The 16430-nt window shown below is 43.2% G+C and overlaps 1 protein-coding gene and 1 non-coding gene across 2 annotated transcripts in view; both read right to left on the reverse strand.

Annotated features, from left to right (window-relative positions):
* The window catches only part of KPNA1 (karyopherin subunit alpha 1), a 76915-nt gene extending 62686 nt beyond the window's left edge, over positions 1-14229 (reverse strand). The window contains exon 1 of the mRNA XM_006090956.3: positions 14041-14229. The gene's annotated coding sequence lies outside the window, so the exon portion shown is untranslated. The remainder of the gene's footprint in view (positions 1-14040) is intronic.
* LOC111826488 lies at positions 2949-3074 on the reverse strand. Its single transcript, XR_002829824.1, has one exon. It is a non-coding gene; the product is annotated as a small nucleolar RNA SNORA18 (small nucleolar RNA).
* Positions 14230-16430: the final 2201 nt, after the last annotated feature.

Raw genomic sequence — 16430 nt, forward strand, 5'->3', positions numbered from 1 at the left:
AGAGGGGGGGGTCACACTCCCCCCCCCCGGGTACAGAGAGAAAACACCCCGGGCCCCCTTTTTGGATGTCCCCCCCCCCCCCAGATTTCCCCCTCCCCCCCCCTCTATATCCCCCCTCGCCGGGCCCCCCAACTTTGCGTTTTTTTTGGGAGAACCAAATTTGGGGCTCCCGCGCGGGGGGACACACAGGGCACACAAAGGTTTGCTGCTGGCCCTGAGGGAGGGGAGCCAGCCCCTCACCCCCCCCTAGGAAAGGGTCCACGTCTGCTGCAACAACACCCCGGTGTTCCCGTTCCAGGCCAGGGCCTGTCGGCCAGGGGAGGGAACATGGAAGGTTGGCCAGCCAGGGAAGGTTGGCTGTGGGAGTGCACTGACCACCAGGGGGCAGCTCCTGCGTTGAATTTCTTTCCTCTGGTGGCCAGTCCGTGTCATAGATTCTTTTTTTCCCAGTAATAAGGTTCATTTAGGTTTTTATATATATCCTAGGGCCCGGGTCCAAAAAAATTTGTCCCCTGGCGGGGGGGGGGGGGGGGGGTGTCAGCCCCACTTGTGCCCTCTCACAGTCTGGGACCGCTCGGGAGATAATGACCTGCTGGCTTAGGCCCGCTCCCGGGTGGCAGAGGGCAGGCCCAATCCCTAGGTGCAGCCCCTGGTCGGGCTCAGAGCAGGGCTGATTGGGGAGTTGGGGCGCCGCCCCGTCATGCACAGAGCAGGGCGGATTGGGAGATTGCGATGCCACCCCTAGTCATGCTCAGGGTAGGGCCGACTGGGGGGTCGGGGCACTGCCCCCTGTCACACTCAAGGCAGGGTCGATGGGGAGGTTGCGGCGCCACCCTGTCACGCACAAAGCAGGGCTGATCAGGGGGTGGGAGCACTGCCCCCTGCCATGCACAGAGCAGGGCCCATCAGGGGGGTTGGGCCTCCACATCCTGTCACACACAGAGCAGGGCCGATCAGGGGGTTGGGGAGCTCCCCCTGTCATGCACAGAGCAGGGCCTATCAGGGGGTTGGGGAGTTCCCCCCGTCACGCACAGAGTAGGGCTGATAGGGGAGTTGGGGCGCCGCTCCCTGTCACCCACAGAGCAGGGCCGATCAGGGGGTTGGGGCACTCCCCCATCACACTCAGGGCAGGGCCGATGGGGAGGTTGCGGCTCCACCCCGTCACACACAGAGCAGGGCCCATGGGGGGGGGTTGGGGCGCCGCACCGTCACACACAGAGCAGGGCCGATCAGGGGGTTGGGGAGCTCCCCCCATCAGGCACAGAGCAGGGCTGATCAGGGTGTTGGGGCGCCTTCCCGTCATGAACAGAGCAGGGCGGATAGGGAGGTTGTGGCCCCGCCCCCTGTCACACACAGAGCCGCAGGGCGATCAGGGGGTTTGGGCGCTGCCCCGTCATGCTGCTTCAGGGGCCAGGAGGCCTCGCGCTCCGCTGATCCCAGTGCTGGGAGGCCTCGCGGCTCCGCTTGACACCGGGGCAGTGAGGCCTCACTGCTCTGCTGATCAGGGGGTTTGGGCGCTGCCCCGTCATGCTGCTTCAGGGGCCAGGAGGCCTCGCGCTCCGCTGATCCCAGTGCTGGGAGGCATATTACCCTTTTACTATATAGGATAGAGGCCTGGTGCACGAGTGGGGGCTGGCTGGTTTGCCCTGAAGGATGTCCCGGATCAGGGTGGGGGTCCCACTTGGGTGCCTGGCCAGCCTGGATGAGGGGATGATGGTTGTTTGCAGCTGGTCACACCCCCTTCAGGGTGGGGGTCCCCACTGGGGTGCCTGGCCAGTCTGGGTGAGGGGCTGAGGACTGTTTTCAGGCTGGCGGGTGACTGAAGCTCCCAACCGCTCCTTTTTTTCTTTTTTTTTCATTCTGGGCCAGCTTTAGCTCTGAGGCTTGGCTCCAGCTCTGAGGTCTTGGCTGCTGAAAGCAGGTATCTGGTTTGTTTGGGTTCTATAATCGAAACACTGTTTCAACTCCAGCTTCGAGATCCCGGCTGGCTGAAAGCAGGTTTCTGGGGTTTTGTTTAGCTTCTATATTTGTAACAATGTTTCAAACTGCAAGCTCAGAGGCTGGCAGCGGCAGGCGGGGAACATTGGCTTCCTCTGTCACTGAAGCAAGCAAGCCTCCTGTTAGCTTCAAGCTGCCTGGCTGCCGGCCGCCATCTTGGCTGGCAGTTAATTTTCATATCACCCTATTAGCCAATGGGAAGGGTAGCGGAGGTACGGCTAATTACCATGTTTCTCTTTTATTAGATAGGATGATTGCACTCTTTATTTGTATTACAACTGTAAACCTATTTTTGCACACCACTGTATATTCTGCTATTGCTGTATATATAGATGTCTGCTGGGTCTAGTTGGTTTATACTGTTTTTCCTTAGTTGTTTTGACCATTTTTGAAAGTGGAGCACTGAAGTCTCACAACCGTTGTTATTGTTTTTTTCTCCAACCATTATTGTTGAATTGTCTATTTCTCCTTCTTCAGTTGCCAGTTTTTGCTTCATGTATTTTGTGCTGTTATTAAGTACATATATAACTGTTTTATTCTTCTAGTGGGTTGACCCTTTCATGTTTACAAAATGTCCCTCTTGCCCTAACCGGTTTGGTTCAGTGGGATAGAGTGTCGGCCTGCGGACTGAAGGGTCCCAGGTTCGATTCCGGTCAAGGGCATGTACCTTGGTTGCAGACACATCCCCAGTAAGGGGTGTGCAGGAGGCAGCTGATCGATGTTTCTCTCTCATCGATGTTTCTAACTCTCTATCCCTCTCCCTTCCTCTCTGTAAAAAATCAATAAAATATATTTTTTAAAAAATAAAATGTCCCTCTTTATCTCTAGTAACATTTTTGTTTTAGTTATTTTTTTCGATATTAGTATAGCCATTCCAACTTTCTTGTGTTTGTTGTTTGCATGATATATAGTGTTTGATCCTTAAACTTTAAATCTATTTTTTTTCTTGCAGCTGTCTTGTAATTCCTTCCCACAGATCTAACACACAGTTCTGTGAATAAAGGAAACAACATATTTATGAGGCGTTTCCAACGATGTAAGTCTACAGAAAAAGACCCATCGGGATAGACCTCAATTTAAATCTATTTTTATCTTTAAACTTAAAATGTCTTTCTTACAGAAAGCATTTGTTGTACCAAATCTATCAACATCTGCCTTTTTTTATTGGACTGTCTAATCAACCCATATTTGTTATTATTGACAGTTGGGTTTGACAGATTTTTCGTTTTTCATTTTGATGTGTTTCTTCTTTTTCATTCCTTTAGTACCCTTTCACTGCTTTATTTTTAATTTAGTGAATATTTTCAAATGAAGCACTTAAATTTCTTTAGTGACTTTTCCACTATATTTTTTGTTTTTTCCCCTAGTGGTTGCTCTGGGGCAGCAATTTTCAACCAGTGTGCCGCAAGAATTTTAAAACATGCAATACCCTGACTGTTTAGTCAGGGACACTGACCTCTTTTCCCTTAGACTGTCAAAAAATGGTAATAGCCAATACAACAATAGCTGTCCAGTGTGAATGAATCAAAATTATACCTATTTTTTGTAGGTTGGTAAAAAATATATTTTTTGGTGTGCCACAGAATTTTAGTAATTGGTTTTATGTATGCCATGAGAGGAAAAAGGTTGAAAAAAAATCACTGCTCTAGGGCTTACCATATACACTAACTTATCAGAATCAGCTTCAGATTTATACTATCTTAATGCTGGTGAGATATAGAAATATTATGCTATATAACTGTATCCCCTTTTGGTACTGCTATGGTACATATTACACTTGTTACAACCCCAACAACACAGTTTTATAATTACTGCTTTATCATCTATATTCATGTCCTTAGCTTAACATAGCTCTACTCATTCACCTCCTCTGTGCTAATATTGGCAGATACATTATATTGCTATATATTATAGGCCCAAGAATACATTATTACTTTACAAAATTGTTTTAAATGTTTTAAGAAAAAATAGTAAAAATATGTGGTTACCCTCTCTTTTAAAATTGCATATAGTAATTACCTTTACTAATGCTTCTTGTTCATGTGAATTCGAATTACCATCTAGGGTCATTTGCTTTCTGCCTAAAGAGCTTCCTTAATCATTCTTGCAAGGCCGTTCTGCTGGTAACATTGCTTTTTTAATCTGGGAAAGTCTTTACCTCACCTTCATTTTAAAAAGGTAGTTTTGATGATATATAAAATTTTTGGTTGACAGCATTTGTCTTTGAGTACTTCAAATACAGTTATGTACAACATAATGACATTTCGGTCAACAAAAGACTACATATATAACAAGTTGTCCCATAAGATTATAATGGAGCTGAAAAATTCCTATCACCTAGTAACATAATAGCTGTTGTGACATCATAAAGGAACACATTATTCACGTGTTTGTGGCAATGCTGGTGTAAACAAACCTACTGGTCTGCCAGTTACATAAAAGTACATACAATTAAGTATAATACATAATGCTTGATAATAATAAATGACTATTACTGGTTTATGCATTTGCCATACTATAACTTTTTATATTCGTGTACACTTTCTACTTACAAGAAAAAGTTTGCTGTAAAACAGTATCTACTACATTGGCAGTGGCTTCATCTCGTGCTTAGCACATCTCGGTTACATCACTTTCTCTAGTGATCTAATTTTGTGTTTTTTGTATATGCTATACCGGCTTATAGCCTTTTAGCAATAGGCTATACCATATAGCCTACGTGTGTAGTAAGCTGTCCCATCTAGGTTCGTGTAAGTACACTCTATGTTTCACACAACAAAATCTCCGAATGATGCATTTCTCAGAACTTATCCATTAAGCAGCCCGACTGTATTATTCCAGTCTTCCCTGGCTTCCACTGTTTCCGCTAAGAAATCAGCTGTTATTCTTACCAAGGTTTCCTTGTAAGTAGTTGTTTTTCTCTTGTTGAAGATTTTTTCCCCATTTCTTTGACTTTCAACAATTTTACACTGATGTGTCTGTCCATTTGTGGACTTTCTTGCATTAATCCTACCTGAAATTCATTGGATTCCCTGAAAGTCCAGGTCAGTGTTTTTCAATAAATTTGAGTTTTTAGCCATTATGTATTTGTATGCTTTTCTGCTCCTTTTTCTTTCCTCTTCTTCTGGTACTTTCATTATGTGTACTGTAGTGTACTTAACACTTGGAGTGCGGGAAACGAGTTAAGTCGGCTCGCGTGAATTGCGCGTACTCCGCGGGAGCCGTCTTTAACTCGGTTCATATAGATTTGCGGTGGAGTGCGGGAAACGTGTAAACTCGGGCCGATTGTAACTGCGTATTACCAAATATTTGTTTGTAATCCACCCTTTTGGTGGATGGAACAAAACCAAAAGACAGAGCCATCTTATATTTTGGCGGGAAATTCACCCGCACTCCAAGTGTTAATGGTGACACTCATTTCTCTGAAGCTCTTTTCAATTTTCTTCATTTTTTCCTCTCTCCCTTTTATGAATCTCTATCAATGTATTGGCAAGTTCATGAATTCTTTCTTCTACCAGTTCAAATCTACTATTCAGCCCCTTTAACTTTTCATTAGTTATGTTACTTTTCAACTACAGAATTTCCATTTGATTCTTCTTTGGAATTTCTATGTCTTTACTGATAATCTATTTTATGTGTGTTGCCATCATACCTTTATTTATTTAATCAAGGTTTTCTTTGATCCTTTGAACATACTTATAATGGTTACTTCAAATGTCTATTTTTGTTCAATACAACATCTGATCACTCTCACAGGCAATTTCTGTTGTCTGTTTTTTCCAGTGTATTAACTATACTTTCCTGGTTATTTTGGTCTGTTTACTTGTTTGTTTTGCACTGTCATAACTTTTTATTGGAAACTCAGTATGTTATATAATGTTTTGTGGCAACTCTGGTTACTGGTGCCACAGACACAGGTTTCTTTGCTTATTTGTTTAGTAATTTGCTGGATTATTTTAAAGAAGTCTATTTTCTCACCCCCACATCTAACACTGCAGTGTTAAGCCTCTGATGCTGATCCTTAGGAAGGATAGCCTAAATATGCCCATAATCACCTTGGCAAAACAGTAGTTTGGTAGAGCTGTCCCTGTCCCTGATAACTCACAGCTGTTAACCTCCACTAAACATTACCAGCTGATTGCTCTACTATTTTCAACAATGGTCTCAGGCATAAATTGCTCTACAAAGAAATCCAATCAAATTTATGCTCCTTTAAGGGAACAGTTTCAGGGGTCAGTTTTTGAAGTTTGCTTTGACCCCTGGAAGACTCCCTCCAGCTATCTCTTATCCTAGTTCTCTCCAGCAAATTAGCTAGCCTGCAATTTAGCCTGTATCTTCTTGAGTCTACAAATCTCCTAAATGCCCCTGCCTTTACCACAACCCCCACTGTTTTTGAAAGTGCCCTTAAGTTTGAATGTCTCCAGCTCTATTGAAAATGAAGTCAGTTCCTTGAGGAGATTAGAGTTATCTGTTTTAGGACCTGCTTCTTCCCTTCCCCAGAACCCCAAGTAAAACCTCTGATCAGGGCTCTCAAGCTGTGGGTGTGGACAACGGTATACTTCTCTAAGTGACACCCCTTTTAGGACCTGCATATTTAGCGGGATATAGCTTGTCTCTCCTGACATGGAACCACCACCTTTTTTTACAACAGGAAAAAGGTAATCTATTCCCTAATACTCTCAGTGGCTCTGTGCTCAAGGTAAAACCTCTCTTCCACAAATGGGATCTGGACAGAAGGCCCTCTCTGCCTCATTTACCCAGGATTTAGCCTCAGCAGCAGGCAGCTGGAGCAGGATGAGAAATCCTGATGTCCTGCTCTTCCCAGTAAGAAAACCTTCCCTCCAACTGGAAGCTCTTCAATTACTGTATGCCCTAGGATCATTTCCAGAGGCTTTAAATAATTGTGTTTTAGTCATTTCCCCCAGTTTTACTATGGAGCTGATCTGCAGCGCTCCTTATGCTGTCAGGCTAGAAGTCACAAGAAGAGTTATTAAGATGATTTTCATGCAAGCCTGGGTTGAGAATAACTGATTTACAATGTGCTGTGTTACATCATCTAATTTACCTGAATCTCTTAATAAACCTATAAGGCAAGAATTACTTTTCTTATCCTTTATAGTTAAGGTTTCAGGAGGCTTACAGAGATTGTGACTAGGCTAGGATTACACACTTAACAGAAGATAAAGCAAGGATATTATTTTAGGTCTCCTAATTATAAACCCGGTGGCTCTACTGTTATGAACTTGTGTCCTCCCCTCCAATTCACATATTGAAATCCTAACTCCCAATGTGACTATATTAGCTATAGGGCCTTTAAGGAGGTAACTAAGGTTAAATGAGGTCTCGAGGGTAAGGCCCTAATCCAATAGGACTGGTGTCCTTGTAAGAAGAGGAAGAGACATTGGACTTTCTCTCCTTTTCTCTTAGCATGTGCTGAGAGAAAATACCATATGAGGGCCTAGGAAAAAGGTGGTCACCCACAAGTCAGGGAAAGAGGCCTTACCAAAAACCAACCCTGTTGGCAACTTGATTTTGGACTTCTAGCATCCAGAACTGAGAGAAAATGAATTCTTTGTTGTTTAAGCCACACAGACTGTGGAACTTTTTTATGGCATCCTAAGCCCACTAACACATTTACCCAGAAGTATTTTGTCAGATTGGATTTCATTAGTGCCAGCAATGTAGGAGATCTCCAGTTATGTCACAGTATTGTTTTAAGATACCTCTTTTTCAAAAATAAAAAAATGTATATCTAAGTATCACCTCTCCATAAATTTTTAAAACCTGAAATGTTTTATTCTACGATCCAGGAATCCTACTCTTGGGTATAGTATAATCCCAAAGAACTTCTCACACAAGTCCATAGGAATGACAAGTAAGAGTATATTTACCAGAGTATTTCTGATGCCAGAAAGGCAACTCAGGTTTCAATCAATCATTAAGGAATAAAAAACTAAAATGTGGTAGATGTATACTATGGAATTCTACATTATACACAACTATATGTACATACAACAAAACAGAAAAGTCTGCAAAGCAATGCTGTTAAAAAAGAAACAGCAAAAGTTATATAACACAATACAATTAACCTTTGAACAACACAGGTATGAAATGCATGGGTCCACTTATACGAATATTTTCCCTCCCAAAATACCAGTACTGTTTTTGATCTGTGGTTGGGAGTTTGAAGATGCAGAGGGACAACTGTATGCACTGATCTATGACACTTTATACAGGGGACTTGAGCATTGGTGGATTCTGCTATCCACAGGGAAAGGGAGAGGTCCTAGAATCAATCCCCCAAGGATACTAAGGGATAACTAAGTCTTGGGGATACAAAGTTATACTTGGATTTTGTACTGCATGGTCTTGGTACTCCAACCCAAGCTGCTCAAGGGTCAACCCATACAGTCATGTACCACCTAACAATGGGGACACATTCTGAGAAATGTGATGTTAAATGATTCATCTTCTGGGAACATCATGGAGTGCACTTATACAAACCTACAAGGTATAGCCTACTACTGTAATTGCATATGCTATACTTCTTTATGACTGGCAGTGTAGTAGGTTTGTTTACACTAGCATTACCACAAACACATTGGCTAAGATGTCATGGTGTCACTAGTGGACAGGAATTTTTCAGCTCCATTATTTTATGGGACCACTGTAGTATATGTGGTCTGTCGTTAACTGAAATGTCATTAAGTGGCATATGACTGTACATAAACTAAATACACACACACACACACACACACACACACTAAATATTTTACAATAATTCATATATAGTCCAGGAATTATCAACCACAATGGAGTGGGTGCTTGCTGAAAAGGGTAATGGAAGTAGGACTCAAAAATGAAAAAGAAAAATTTAAAGGAGCATGTATGGCCTGTTGACAGATGTTAAAAACTGAGAAGAATAATTAATGGTAAAACTTACTTTGCCAAAAGTCAACTAATAACAAAAATTTCTCAGAACAGACATGAATTCTCAACTTGTAAGGCTCCATGGAATGCCCTTAAATGAAAAAAGGACCACATCTAGACATATCATTATGGAATTCAGGGGTTAAAAATAACATCCTAGCCGTAACCGGTTTGGCTCAGTGGATAGAGCATCGGCCTGCGGACTGAAAGGTCCCAGGTTCGATTCCGGTCAAGGGCATGTACCTTGGTTGCGGGCACATCCCCAGTAGGAGGTGTGCAGGAGGCAGCTGATCGATGTTTCTCTCTCATCTATGTTTCTAATATCTCTCTCCCTTCCTCTCTGTAAAAAATCAATAAAATATATTTTTAAAAAAACATAAAAAAAATAACATCCTAAAAGCTTCTAGAGCAGTGGTTTTCAACTTGTGGGTTGCAACCCCTTGGGAGTCGAACGACCCTTTCACAGGGGTCGCCTAAGACCATCAGAAAACACATATATAATTACATATTGTTTTTGTGATTAATCACTATGCTTTAATTATGTTCAATTTGTAACAATGAAAATACATCCTGCATATCCGATATTTACATTACGATTCATAACAGTAGCAAAATTAGTTATGAAGTAGCAACGAAAATAATTTTATGGTTGGGGGTCACCACAACATGAGGAACTGTATTAAAGGGTCACGGCATTAGGAAGGTTGAGAACCACTGTTCTAGAGATTGGAGAAATGTCATATAAAAAAGAAGAATCAGCATAGCTTTGGACTTCAACTGCAACACTAGAATGTATAAAACAATAGAGTTCTGACTTCCAAAATTTCTAAGCCTAAAATTTTATACCCAGATTACTGACAAAATGTTACGGTAGGATAATGATTTTTTTTCAATCATGCAAGCTCTCAGAAAGTTTTTACTTTTCTTCCCAGGTATTCTTTCTCTGGAAGCTAAAAAAATATAGGAATAAAGAAGAGGGTCAAAGAGAATTTTAAGAATGACATAAAGATAAATTCCAGGATAACAACTATGAAGTAGGCTAGAAAGTAACCAACCAGACTGCATTTAAAGGATAGAGGATTACAGGAGAACTGTCTCAGGAAATGAAGGGGTGGATAATAACTCCTGGAAAAACAAAAATTGATTAAATGAATGAATGACATAAATACACTACATGATTCAGCTGTGAATATTGAAATTTGTAATACTATAAATACACTGACCATTTACTTAATAAATATCTGTGATAATTACACTGGGAAGATGGGAGAGCCAGTGTGGAAATGTGGAGAAAATTTAATAAATAATGTCCAAAACTTCTATATCAAGAAATAGCAATAGAACCAAGTTATTTATAAATATGAAACAGCTAAAAGAAAGAAAATGTTAGCCTTTAATGTGTAGAAGCTGGGGAAGGGAACAGTTGTTTTCAGATATTACTCTAGGTTAATAACAATAAAGCAGGGAACAGGAACAGCTTTCACCTTTTAATAAATTAAATGTTCACAACATTATTTCAAGATGCTAAACAAACTATGTCTAGTTTGTTCTGCTGGAGACACTGAACTGCAAACCAAAACAAAATCAAGCTCTAATGACTGGTGTGAACATAGTCCAAATAACCCTGCATTTGAATCCAAGCTCCACCACTTACTCTGTGAAGTAGGACAAGTTACCTAACCACCCTATACAGATAACCACCTCTTCAAAGTGGTTCTGCAAGGATAATTAAGTGAAAGCACCTGGTGTCGTGTTTGACCCATCAATAGATGTTAAAACTTTCTGCTTGTCTCTCTGTTCCCCAGCTACATGTAAACCCACATTTTGACCCCAAGCTGCTTTGCAGGTCACAGAGTACAGAGACTCCTGGACAACTCAGCACATATCCCTCCCCACACTGGAAAATCAATGATGATGAGTAAGCAGACTTACTTTGTATATGAAGGGCAGCATTCTTCTTGTTATGTTGGGGAGATTATCCCCATTACCCACGTTCTGCATTATTGCCTGCTTTCAAGAACTGTCCCAATTCTACTACACTAGGTCAGAACCATTTTATCACTTAGATCTGTTTTGTTGAGTTGGAAAATCTTTAAACAAAACACAAAACAAAACAAAACAAAACAAAACACTGTACTGTTTCATCAGTCTTCATCCCTGCTCTTTCCCTGCAGGGCCTCAAAATTTTCTAGTGTAGGCCCTTTCTGACCCCTCTTTGGCCTGGGGCTACCTCCTGCTTACAGGAGCAAGAATAGAGTGAAATCAACCCCAATAAGCTAATTAAATTGTTAACCATTTCCAATGTTTCCTCCCATAATTATGGCTGAATTCATAATAACTGGCAAAGTACAGAGTTCTTAAAACAAAGAGAATAATAGAGAATTATCTTCATCACTGGGTTCAATCATCTTTATTTGCATGGCCAAAGTCTTGATTTTCTACAAAATATTCACACATACTTCTAAAATAAATCTGACATTTGTAAAAACACAAACATCAGAAAGTATCAAGATTTTATCATTAATTCAAAAACACTATGCTAAAACATTGTAAATTAAGATGTAATCTCTACTTTCAAATGAAAGGGAAAAGATAAAAAACAAAATCGAGAGCAACAAGGAAGAAAGAAAATAGTCCAGGAGTCAACTGAGAGCAATTCCAGACTATCTGGAATAATTCATAACATAGTTGAAACTAAGGAAAATTAGTCCTATTCTAAGCCTCCTGACAGCCAAAGTGCAAAGTGAAACAGGATGGCTTACAAAACACAAATGATCTAATAAAAGCAGTTCTTAAAAAAAAAGGGGGGGGGGGGGTGCGGGGGAGATGGAGGGAGGCAAAAATAGAAAAAAGACCTATCACTGGGTGTTTTGTTTTTTTTAATTACCTCTAAGGTCGCTACTTTATAAAAATTGGTAAATAAGTTAGAAATAATGTCTTGGATAGCAATGAAGATTTTCTTTCATGTTGCTTTCTCTTATGTACCAATTCTGGATAAAAGTCTTGGTGCATAATATTAAATAGTTCTGTGAAGAAACTTATCGAAAGACCTAAAATAACATAATGCAAGTGTATTGACTTCAGGTGAGGTATTTATTTCTATCATTTAGTTCATTCTAAGTTTTTATAAACATGTGTTTTGTTTCCCTACTAGACTATAAACTCAAGGATTATATTGTTTGATTCTATTTGAACTTCCTTTGCTATTTGTAGAATACTTTACAGTTTCTGCTCAATTACGACAGATAAAATGTCACGTAGTATTTATGTTCAATATTTGTTACTCTTCCCCGATACACTATCAATTCCATGAGGACAGAAACAGTGTCCTGATCATGTCTATATCCCCAGCCTCGGGGAACATGATCACTCCGTAAGTATTCACTGAATGAATGGATTAAAGAAAACACAACCAATAAGTATGAAAAAAAGAAAGAAAGAAAGAATTCATAAAATGGCAGTAACTTTGGGTTCTAAGGCTGGGACCAACTTCTCTGACCTTCAAAACTTTCACCTGTAGAATAGGAAAAATCACTATCTACTTCAGTTACTGTAAGCGTTAAATGTTTTAATATACATAAAGTATTTAGCACAATACCTTAAAAGGACTGCCATAAACATTAATTCATTTACTTTCACTCACATCCTCAATCTTAAATAGGTACCCTTCCACTGTAATAAAAGGCTAATATGCAAATTGACCAAACAGTGGAACAACCAGTTGCTATGAAGTGTACTGACCACCAGGAGGCAGACGCTCCATGAAGGAGCTGCCCCTGGTGGTCAGTACAGCCCTGATGAGCACAGAGGCAGTCTCCAGGGCAGCACTAAGGATGTCCACCTGCCTTTAGCCGGATATCCCGAGGGCTCCCGGACAGCGAGAGGGCGCAGGCTACGATAAGTGCATGAATTTCATGCACCGGGCCTCTAGTTACACATAACACAGTCCCTTCCAAGAATAATTATTACAGTGAAAACACAACCATTCTCACTGTCCTTGGAAAAGTTAAAATTTCATCTCTTCAACTTTTAAAATGGAAGGGGGATAACTTGTGAATTATTTTAAAAAATACCATAAATGCAAGAACAAGTTACGGAAAGAATGTCGAGAATGAGACTTGAAGCAACAAGACGGAGGGGGTAAAAAAAAATCACTCATCTGCTAAGAAATAGGGATTTTGAAGAAACTGTTTACTGAAGAAATAAAGGACTGAAAGGGTTAGTAATATTATATAATGGTATGTTTTAGAAAAATACCTCAAAATGGTTTATGCCGAACTTAAACCTTAAAAATCAATTACTGTGAAATCTCCCACTTAGCAGTGGAACATGAAATAGTTCCATTCAAACCCACAACGTTCCTTCAGGACGACTCCCCTGACGCCAGTCCCCCTTCAGGTTCCTCCTCCCATTTCGAGCTTAACACTCCGCTGTCCCCCTCGAACCGCCACTCGCACACACGCCGTGTGCAGGCGGAGCTCCGTCATTCCTATAATTACCACACCCCTGTCGGCCGCTGCAGGCCCATGTTGTTATGACATCGGTAAACTGCGGCCGCCCGTCTCCACCCCCGGCCTCCACCCCCGGCACCTCCCTCCCGGCCGCCGGCTCCCGCTCGGGCAGTAACTTCGGAATCCCGGCCGGCGCCTTCCCGCCCAGCTCCGGACCGTGGCAGGCCCCCCACCGCCGTCGCTCCTCCCAGCCCCTGTCACCACGCTCCGCGCGGCCCACCCCCGCCCATTCGCGCCGGGCCGCGCCGCCGCCTGCGCTCGTCTCCTCTCCGCCCCGCTGCCTCGGCGCCCCGCAGTCCGCCGCGCCGCTTCCAGCTCCGCCGCGGCCCCGCCCCGCCTCAACCGGCGTCCCCTATGGCGATCACACCACGCTCCCCACCCCCACCCTCCCCTCCGCCGGTCGCGCGGCCGTTAGGACAGCCGGGCCCGTGACGCACACACGCGGGGCGAGCGCCTGGGCCCAGGAAACCAAACCAAGCTCGAGCACGACCGGCGACCGCTCTCGCCCCGGGACCTCTCCAGGGTCCCGCCGAACAGCCGGATCCGCCGCGGAGGGGGAGGGGGAGGGGCCGGGACCACGGGGGGCACCCCGCGCACTCACCAGGCTAACGGCAACCGATCCCGGTGCCACTGTTGGGGGTGAGCCGCTTGCTCGCTCGCCGGCCCGCCGTACCTAGCGCGCACACAGCTTCGAAGGATCGGCTCGCACCTCCGCGGCGCTCACCAGGCCTCGCTCTCCGCCGCCGCGCACCAGCAGCGAGACCCAGCTCAGCCGGCGTTCGCAGGGCGTCTGCGCGTGGGGGCCGGCCCTCGCGCCTGCGCACGCCCCTCCGCTGCCCTGCCTCAAAGGCTGCCGGGAGTTGTAGTCTTCCAACGGCCTTTCGCTGGAAGCTTGCTGTTAGTCCCAACCAGCGCAAGAGTCCCGAGGTTGGGAGGTGTCGCTGAGAAAGTTCGCAACAATGGCAAAAGTCGAAGAGTCGTGGTGGAGTGACGATAAAAGGATACTTCGTAGGTTGAACTGAAAGGTTAAGTTTACAAACCTGTCTTCCAAACTTTTCCAGGCGGATCGATCCTCGCTCACCTCTGAGGGTTTCTAGTCTCTAACACCTTTGGTACCAAATACACGTTTACTGAGTGAAGGATGGGGTGAATGAAGGTTGAAGGAGTAGAACAAAAGTGTTAAAAGTCAGTGCCTCAGGTCTAAGGCATTCACGTGCAGCACCCTTGAGAAAGATTTTGGTTATTCCTTTTTTAAAATTCTCCCCCGTCCCCTTTGCCTGGTTAGGTATGAAGAGTATCAAATAACTCACTTGATGAAACACAAATACTTGCTTTACTCTCAATCAGTGCCCGCAAAAGAAAATTTGGGGCGAATAACTGTTACTATTAAATTTAATGGGATTTTTAAAAATGTTTTTATTGATGAGAGAGAGAGAGAGAGAGAGAGAGAGAGAGAGAGATAGGAACATCGATAGAGAGCAAGACATCAGCCATCAGCTGCCTCCTGCACGCCCCTTACTGGGGATGGAGCCCGCAGCCCAGGCATGTGCCCTGAATCAAACCGTGATCTCTTGGTTCCTAGGTAGAAGCTCAACCACTGAGCCACATACGCCCGCCCGGCAGATGTGTGTGTGCGCGTGTGCGTGTGTGCGTGTGTGCGTGTGTGCGTGTGTGTGTGTGTGTGTGTGTGTGTGTGTTTGCTTTTTGAGCAGTGGCTTCAAAAAAAGAAAGAAAGACTGAAACCAGACAAGCAGAGGTCAAAGAATAGAAAGTCTCACGTGGGGCATGATTTATCATACCGACTTATTTATTTTACTTTAAAAGTTCTTTTGATTTTTTCCCATCTCCTTTTATCCCCTCTATGCCCTCTATCATCTTCACCCATCCCTTTTACCCCCACAATCATCACACTATTGTCCACATCCATGAGTTAGTTCTCTCTCTCTCTCTCTCTCTCTCTCTCTCAATTTAAAACACCCACTAAGAAGCAAGGGGAAAGAGATGGGATAGCTTAATGCATTTATAAGTGTGGGAAAGAGGGTCGCACTACCAGAATCTTAGGCTATACAATATTCATTTGTCCTGGATCTTTCCCTGCAGCATCAATAGTCCCCAGTGATGATGTGTTTTCTAGAACCAGAGCTGAGTTTGAGTTAGAGGGCTAGGAGAAAGGAAGGTAATCTAAGAGACATAGGGGCAAGTATGCCTGACCACAGGAAAGCTGAGGACTGATCACTTTATTCCAATCAGGAGCTAAGATTATTCAGAGGTAGACTTTAGTCTTTGTGAAAACTAGTTCATTTCCAGGTCATTGTTAATCCTAGTTGGGGTATCCTTTGAGGATCCCAACTGTAAAAATAATATCGGAGTCACTTTAAAATGGAGCCAGAGCTGTCATCCCAGAGGAACTGCCTTGCACATCTATCTTATGCCTCAAATGTTAAAGCAGAGCAAAATAACCTTGGGATTGGGCCTAATGCAACATTCTGTCCCAAAGAACCGGTTGCAAAGATAACAAGAAAGCAGGTAGTATTTCTACCAGACTCATGAAAACCGGACTGAAAATTTAAAAAACTGTTTGGAATTAGCATCACTGTTTTGTTATCTGCACCAATAGAAATTACTTCCTTCTATTAATGTAATTGTTCCCCTTGCTTTCTCATAAATATTCCTTGCCTTTGTCTCTACTTGGACCACTATTTGGGTTTCTTTCTGAATCAGTGTTTCCTGAATAGCTATTCTTTGTTGCCTCTCATTTTGAAAGGCCTTTTATTTTTAAGTTAACACAACCAAAAGTCTGGTGCATTTACTAGGGCTTCTCTTCCTCAGCCAGGCCTCTTAAGCTCGATGAGACAGCCAAAAGCTTTATTCAGCCACTGCTTTCAGAATTAGCAATCACCTCAGGTGGAAAAAGTGGTGGCAAATATCTAGATCATCTCTCATGGCTCCCTTTTCTTCCAGATCTTGGACCCACAAATTCTCACTGCCATG

Source organism: Myotis lucifugus, unplaced genomic scaffold, assembly GCF_000147115.1.
Source record: "Myotis lucifugus unplaced genomic scaffold, Myoluc2.0 scaffold_84, whole genome shotgun sequence".
NCBI lineage: Eukaryota > Metazoa > Chordata > Mammalia > Chiroptera > Vespertilionidae > Myotis > Myotis lucifugus.